The 7,251-nt window shown below is 37.4% G+C and overlaps 1 pseudogene; it reads right to left on the reverse strand.

Moving 5' to 3' along the window:
- Positions 1 to 2,786: 2,786 nt before the first annotated feature.
- Positions 2,787 to 4,854, reverse strand: LOC131346119 (uncharacterized; annotated as a pseudogene).
- Between the last annotated feature and the right edge of the window lie 2,397 nt (positions 4,855 to 7,251).

Raw genomic sequence — 7,251 nt, forward strand, 5'->3', positions numbered from 1 at the left:
TATTAAATGAATAAACTGTAAAACACATCTCGACGTATGCCTGCAGAATGTTTAGACCAAGTGCAGTCTATGAGTCCAGCAGTTTCAGCACCTTTGATGTGGTTAAAACCTCAATGTCCTCATGATGCTGTTGGGTTTGAGATGTTTGTGCTCTAGTTTCCATCACACCAGAGAGTGTGTCAGTGTTAATGGAAACAGCTCTGTGTTTAAAGTGGTATAAACTAAAAAGGTTCATTCTTTATAAGGAGAGTAAGCGATGTTAGACTTTTATAAATCAAACTGATTGAATCCAGTTCAGAAAATAAAATCAGTGTGATGGCTGTGAGTCCTGGGCCCGCACACAACACAAATGATGGCGTCACTCGCTTTGGTGGTAGGGTGTAAAGTGATGTTTATTTACAGTGCTCCAAGAGGTGGAAAAATCCCCCAATATTCAACTATACAATATTACCAAAGGAAAAACCCACAAGACGAAGAAGAAAGGGGGAAAAAAAGAAAAAAACAAAACAAAACAAAAGAAAACAAAAAGAAAGATAAATATATATACATGTATCTACAAACTACACTTTTGTTATATATGCTGACTTTTGTTATATATGCACCACAACTGCACACTTGCTCCCCATACTACTACTACAATAACAACAACAAAACAAAAAAAACAAACAAAAAAACACCTCCATCTCTGATTTGGCGCTCGGCTTTAAAGTCCAAGCCCCTCCCCTGAACTCAACCATTACCTCATCGGCAGGTAAGTCATTCCATACATTTACATATACTTTCTATTTATACAACATGGATCTGGCAGCTTTTAGCCAGGCCGCGGTATAACGCTCTGTTTTGCGACCCAGCACTGGCAACCCAGAAGACCGACCACCAGCGGGGCTAGCCGGCCTAGCGCCAGAAGATAAGTAAGAAAATTATGATGTAAAAATTAAATAAACAAATAAATACACTGACAATGTGTGTCTATGGGTGTTTTGTTCATTGAAATGTATAATACTGTCAGGGAAGGTAAATGATGTGCGCGTGAACGCGTGTGTGAAAACCGATATGCTAATGGTGTGTGTGTGCACCCACATCACCGGTGGGGAAGAAGTGAAAAATGGGGATGTATGTTTGTATTCCAGCGCTGTGCTACTTGCAGGGACAGGTCTCTGTCACATAATGACCTCAAATATTCATAGTTTTGTATATTAGAAAGTGAAATGTAAAAAAAAAAACAAAGTAATAATGAATCAGTAAATAATCACATCTTCATATGCATTTAAATCATGTGAAAGAATTTATTTTTCAGTACTGTTATATTAGTATTTATTCAGTACATTCATTCATTGTAGCTCTTTCAGACTTTTTTCTTTTCAAAAATTTATTTAAAATATAAAATACAAAATACAATGCTACTCTCATGTGGTGCGCGTGCCCACACCGGCACGAGACTGAATGCAGACCCAGACACAGGATTCAGCGAAGCGCTGCTTTTATTCACATAAAGACACGACATGGGGAAACAGACTGAAGACGAGACATGGCGTGGTAAACTGAGAATACTGAAGACTAATACTAAAGGCGACCAGGAGAAGAGATGGACTGGAACCACAGCAAAACAATCACGGACAAAGACATGCACAAAAGGATCCCTATTTATAGGGCTAGACATTTGGGTAAACTGGGTACAGGTGAGACAATCAGGGGAGAGAACAATAGGACAGGTAATCACACGAACAAGCAGGCTTCTCGGGTTCACCTTCCAGCGCCCTCCTCAGGCCAGGCAGGGAACAGTCCAGCAGTTCCTGACAGCTACAAGTTTTTGTTATTTCATAAAACATTTAAATGAAATCACAGACCAAGATGGAATGTTAAGATCTAGGACATCAAGAGGACTTTGGGATTTTATATTCATTATAGATTTTAGTCAATTAACTGAATAAAATAAAAAAATCTATGTAGAAAAACAAAGCAATTGCAGCAAAAGTGAAACTAACATTTTTTTCCCATGGGCCTCTTCTATAAACTGCGTACTCGCCGTATGTAACACCTACCTATTCAATGCAATGGTAAACTCTAATGGCAGTGGCATCTTTCATCATGATAATGTACCCAGACACACTGCAGAAAGTGAAAGCTCACAACCTCTGATCATGGGCTGCTTAGGGAGATTAATTTGTACCAAAACTAAACAAACAAATCTATTTCACAGACACAATCTACTTTGCAAAGTAAAACATGACTCTCAAACAAACAGAAAGAAATTTGCAAATACAAAGGGCAGTGTGAGAGAAAACAAATGAGTCCTCTTATTTCACAAATAAAAAAAATGACTCTTTCGAAACAGCAGATGGAGTTATTGATTAATTTAAACTAGTCTTCCCGGGGTGTAGCATTAAAACACACATTCCTTTACATCAGGAATACTTCATTTTAATGGATATTGAGTTTATATCATTTCAGTTTCTGCTTCCTGTTCTGACCTGCAGTCACAGACTCTTTTTCTGACTTGATTTATTTTAAAAATGTTTAAAATATTCTGCAATATATATGACTATATACATTACATATTCAGTACATGTCTGTGGCTCTGACCAGCATCTGAGGATTTACTAAATCATTTCCATTAAATCTAACCAGGACATGATTACAGGAGAGACAGAACAATTATAACATTTATTGTTTTGAGTAAAATTATTTAATAATGATTTAAATTACATCACATCATGGACATGGTTACTACTTTTACATTTTATTCTTGAAGAAGATTTCAGGGATGCGTGTTAGATACAGTGATAATGGTCATGTTCCTAATGTTCCTTAATGACCAACATGATGTCACATACAGTACAATATAGATTTCATAGACTTTATTAAAGTATCATGAAAGTAAAATGATTGAACATAAAAAAGTATTTTAATGAAAACTTGGCACTTCAGTCATTAATACACTTAAAAACTGTATTAAACTGTAATATCTGGAATTTAATTTCAGGTTAATCAATCAAATAAGTAACACATTAACCACTCGTAAATATCCAGCTTCCTTTCACTTAAAGTCATTAATATTTATGGAAATTGTGTAAGTTAAAAATCATAATGTGGATTATATTTACTTATATACTGCCTAGAACTGGGAAAGGTGATTGAGCTCATTTACAGTAATGACATAATCCACAGATTTATCCTCTTACACCAGCCATGTTTTATAAAAGAAAAAAAGCCTGAGGTGAGACCTGAACAGTCATGCAGGGAGTTTAACCTTTAGAACCAAACAAAGAGTTTTCTTTCAATTCTAGAACTCCTGTTCACTATTTTAATGAAAATGCTGAGAAAACATCAGGCTAAAATAGCACAATATCATTTAAGGACCATCTGAGCAAAGCTAATATAAGACTAAAGACATAATAACATCAATTAAAGCAAACCAGTATATTCATGATTTTAGCAGTCACCATGGAAACGGCTCGACTAACAGCAATACATCTCAACAGAATTACATTTTCATTGTTTTTCAATTCTCAATTCATTTCTCTTTCTTTATTTTAGTTTAACTTGTGCATAAACATCTTCATGTCTCTTGGAACTGGACGTTCTGGAGGATGAAGATTTCTTAGCAAAACTCACAGCTGCATAGTTCAAGACATCATCTGCAGCCTGATAAAGAACAAGAGCCGTTAAGTTATTTATTGTATTTCCGAAGGTGATGTCAGTTATAATTCTACAGTTATAATTCTACATACTCTTGAGATTTCTAATAATTTAAAAAATTCACACTTTCTGCCACAGATCCATATTGATATTTCAATTTTCTATTTTTTCCTTTGCTAATGTACAAGTAAATAAAATTAAAATTGATGATAAAACACTGGATTACCTGATTTATGTTATTTGGATGGTCATTGGAAGCCCCTTTATACAAGAGTAATAAATATCAGTAAAGTTTCATTTCCAGAAATGTTTTCATGTTACTGATGAAATTCATTTTAAAAGCAATAATAAAAGTAAACAGACCTTTTTGTTGTTTTTTAAGTAAAAGTCCAACCAGAGCAATGATCACAATAACAGATATTACATTGGAGATCGTTAAGACAACAATCCACTGGTTATTTTCTGAAATGATTAAAAAAATGTCATTTCGAGGCATTTCACTGAAACTCTCTCTGAGCAACAGGAACATTAATGTTCTCCAAGTCTTACCTTTTTCTGGAGCTTCTCCAGGTATAACTCCATTCCCAAAGAGGATTTGTCCACATGCAGCCACAGCACAGTAGAGCGTTCCTTTATCAGAGGTTGTGAGCTTCCTCTTGGGGAGAGTGTAGACACAGCTCTGTGGAGGAGAACCATCTTCAGAGCTCTTCTTACACTCATCACTGCTGTTTCCATGAGTGTAAATGATTCCTGGATGAGATTCTCCTGAGCCGAGTCTGAACCAGTACACGCTCTGTTCTTCACAGCTTGAAGTAAAGGCTTGAACTGAACACTGGAGTGTGAGAGACTCTCCGTTCTCCATCACCCTTACAGCTGGAGGATGTCTTTTCTTCTCATCTTTAACAACAATTAGTAAAAATAATACTATAAATAACGAGTGGTGTGAAATTACAGAGAATTCTAGATAAAGGGTTGATCTGGAATTAGTTGGAGTTCAGGAGCAGGTTATCAGAGTAAAACAGTTTACCTTCAACCACCAAAAGCGTTCCAGATGCAAAGTGTGGTGAAGATCCCAGCATTTCTACACAGAAGTATGTTCCTGTATCCTCTTCTTTCACGTCTTTAATGTTCAGATTAAACAATTTTAAATCAGTAATATTGAAGCGTCCATCATTAAATTCTGCACCAGGTCTGAATGATTTCTGCACTGCTCTCCCTACCAGCTGAGGAACCTTTCCAAAACTCTGTTTGAACCAGACTAAATCTCTCTCACTGGACACACCACATTTTATATTAACATTTTCTCCACTCTTTATTTTTTGAACTTGAAGATCCTTGATGTTAGAAGGTTTCACTGAAAAAAAACCACATTGTTTAATGGTTTTTAGTAATAAAGTCAAATATATTATGAAATTACTTTAGACATTTATGAGATTGTTTTAAATAAAATTATACAAAATGCAACTCACCTGATATTAAGAGAGAAAGAGCAACAAAGATTGTGATCATCGTTCCTGTTCAGATGAAGTGATAGAGATGTAATGAACTTGAGTTCAGTAGAAAACCAAGTTTAGACTCACCCCTGATTGGATGATTTGAAGCTGTGGTCTGATTTGATTGGTCCAGTGTCTGTAATGAGAACTGATGGTGGAGTTTAAACCCAGATTCAGTGACATGATCTCACACAAGCAGATATTTTACTTCACTGAGAAATCTCTCCATGTGGCTGTTGTCTCTGACTCCAGTGATCGTAGAACTCTATCCAGATAATCACACTGCACTGGAAAGTCTGAGAAGAGCTGCAAAGCTGAATTCAGGAGGTACTGACAAATTCAGATATTTAGTTTATGTATTAATTAATGTGAATTTTCACTGATTTTTACAGCAGTAAACACAAAAAAGTGAAGATAAAGAAGTGAAGAAAGGTAAAGAGAGTGATATAATCTCCATTAGAGGTGTAAAGAGGTGTGTAATTCCCATTCCACCAGCTCCAGAAGGATTTACGGAAAATCTGTGAAATGGACAAATACGTGTAATACATCTGACATGATAAAGATTGAGCTTGTTTATTGGGTTGAGTCCCAGTCTTCAACTGCATGTAAGGTCAGATATTGTACATCATGGTCAGAGGTGGAGACCTGTGCAAAGAAGTGGAACAGGGGGTGCACAGACCTGACCTGACCACACCATCTTCACCATGATGAAGTAAATCCCCATGGCAGTGGTTAACCTAGGACAAGCGGTCTTCCACCATGGTTGTAGGAGACTGTCAGAGCTTCAGTCTGCTGAAGGACTGCCTAAGGTGTGCCCCAAACTCCATGCTTTGCTCTCAGGGTGTGGAAGCAGGGCAGTGTCCGGCTGTAAACAACCTCTGGGGACCAGTGAGACTCCAAGATCTGTAAAGTATGCAGCTACTGTGTGTGGAAAGTGGGAGGCCTGGCAAGGGGAGGCTTAAACACAAGGCTGCTTCCCAATTCACAACAAGGGCTAGCAAGTGACAGCAGGAAGCAAGCAAGAAAGCATGCAACGTCTAGCTACTGCACTTCCCCACTAGTCGCATCACATCACATGGGTTAGAGCCCACACACACACACACACACACACACACACACACTTGCATGTACATTTCTCATTTAGTAATAGCTTTATTTGTGAGAAATGTACATTAGTTAGCACTAGTCTCCATTTCCAGACCCTAGAGAAGACGGGTAAGAGTGAGAGCAACATCATTTCAGTAGGAGAAAACTTTAGACTGAGATCATGAACCACAACTCCAGCATTAAAGCCTTCACAGGGGAGCAAATAAGTGATGATTAGGTGGCATAGCTGCAAAGTTAATGCTAATGCATTGTTCACTGGAACTAAAAGACCCAAAGCTGTGTCCATCATGACCATCCCCCTGTGCAGAAAGAGAACTCCATGGACTCTCGAGTTCTTCCACTCAACATTAACACCCCATGTCTTCATGGAGCTCACTCAGGGGCATTGTCATGCTGGAACAGTGTTTGGCCTCAACCCCTTACAGTGTAACTGAAGTAAAATCTTAAACTACATCATACAAAGACATTCTAGACAATTCTATACTTTCACCTTTGCTCTGTGTGCACAGGGAAGATGTCAAAGGGGAGTTGTGAAAAACCACATGCTGTCTCTCACTGGTGTTTGGTTTGAGACCGTCTCACACTAGACAATACATGTGAAGGGTAATGAAAACAATAACCCTGCTAAATTTGTTTTAAAACTGCTGAAGGGTTTAGCGCTTAAAATAGAAACCAGAGTTTATTCTGTGTTCATTGGGGCTGTAAGTGATGACGCGAGTCAACTGTGATCTGAACTGTAAGATTTGTTTATTCATTCAAAACTGAACAGAAATTTTAATAATAATAAAATTTGATTAAAGATAGACATACCATCATTTCTGAATATAATCATTGAGGCCATTTAGAGATACACTATATTGCCAAAAGTATTCGCTCACCCATCCAAATAATCAGAATCAGGTGTTCCAATCACTTCCATGGCCACAGGTGTATAAAATCAAGCACCTAGGCATGCAGACTGTTTTTACAAACATTTGTGAAAGAATGGGTCGCTCTCAGGAGCTCAGTGAAT

Source organism: Hemibagrus wyckioides, linkage group LG25 (assembly GCF_019097595.1).
Source record: "Hemibagrus wyckioides isolate EC202008001 linkage group LG25, SWU_Hwy_1.0, whole genome shotgun sequence".
NCBI classification, from domain to species: Eukaryota; Metazoa; Chordata; class Actinopteri; order Siluriformes; family Bagridae; genus Hemibagrus; species Hemibagrus wyckioides.